Raw genomic sequence first — 1,393 nt, 5'->3', positions numbered from 1 at the left:
AAAGAATTCGTCCTCTTGTCCCTCGATCACGTGTGTACCTCCAAGAATGACGCCCCCAAGGGAGGAACGACACCAAAGCGCCGCCATCATTCGATCATCCGATCTAGGGTTTCCCCCAGAGGTAGCAGAGAGTGGCCTTAAACTTCTCCACGGCGATGCCTTCAAGAAGGGAACGACGCAGATAGCGCCGCCACCGCCGGCCTTAGCAGACGCCGAAAGCAAGTTTTCACCCAGATCAGTTCGAAGGGATCCAACTCTCGTGCACGGGCCGCCGTCACCACCAGCACCACCAGGCATAACCCTGGAGCACTGGCAGATCAGTGAGCCGCCGGCACCATCGCATCAGATCGTCGGCCACGCCGGGCCGCCGCCATCCCCCACGCCGTCCGGGTCAGAGACGGAGCCGCCGACCGTGCACAGGGACCATCGCCGCCTGTACACGCCGGAGCGCCGCCGAGAACCCAGCGCCCGCCACCGCTTGCTGAGGGCCGCCGCCGCACGCCCCGAGCGGACTCCCACACACACCAGGGGAAACTGTCGTTGCCCCCAAGCCCGCGCCGGCGCACCCCGCCTCCAGCGCACCGCCAACCACCGCCGCGATCCGCCCGCGCCAGATCCAGCGAGCCGTGGGAGAAGAGATCCCGCCGCCGCCGACGTGACCGGGCTTTGCCCGGCGGCGGCGAGGAGGAGAGGTTGAGGGAGGGACGAGGACGGGGTGGCGCTAGGGTTCCCCCCGGTCGCCGCGCAGGGGCGGCACGGGAGGAGTCGGGAGTCCTTAAAAATGGGGGAGAATTTCACTTCCCCGGCCTCTGCACCAACTAGGAATGCATATGGCCATTTTTAGTATGAGTACCAAGATAAACATGGTCCTTAGAAAAAAAATTAAATGAGTATCAAGATATTTTTTGATGAGTGGTTCCACCACACACCAAACTTGATCCTCAATAAATGAAGAAAATCTTAGACTGTACAACTACATGCCCAACCACTGAGCCAAGGCTCTCTTTGTGCATGTGGAATAGGAGCCAGAAAAATATATGGAGCAAAAAGTGTGGGTGGAATAGGATGATGAGTGGGAAATAAGCGGCATATGATGGAGACGAAAATAGTTGTGTACAGGAGAAGGAAAGTTGATTCTATAAACGATGAAGTCTTTGTTATTTTCATATTAGCAACAAATAACATCTAAATGTTGCTTGAAGCTGCTCGCACAATACCTTTGAAAGCTGGTATATTTCAATAGTTTATTTTCTTAGAATTATTATCTAATTACTGTGAAGATAATGTATATATGTGCCAACAACTGAAGTTGTGGTTCATTATGGCCGCATTACAATGAGTGTCGAATGTGGGGAATACAAAAAGTACCTAACTTGATGAAGATCCGCAACCT

The sequence above is a fragment of the Triticum dicoccoides genome, chromosome 5B (assembly GCF_002162155.2).
Source record: "Triticum dicoccoides isolate Atlit2015 ecotype Zavitan chromosome 5B, WEW_v2.0, whole genome shotgun sequence".
Lineage (NCBI taxonomy): Eukaryota > Viridiplantae > Streptophyta > Magnoliopsida > Poales > Poaceae > Triticum > Triticum dicoccoides.
Note: the sequence above shows the minus strand (reverse complement) of the source record.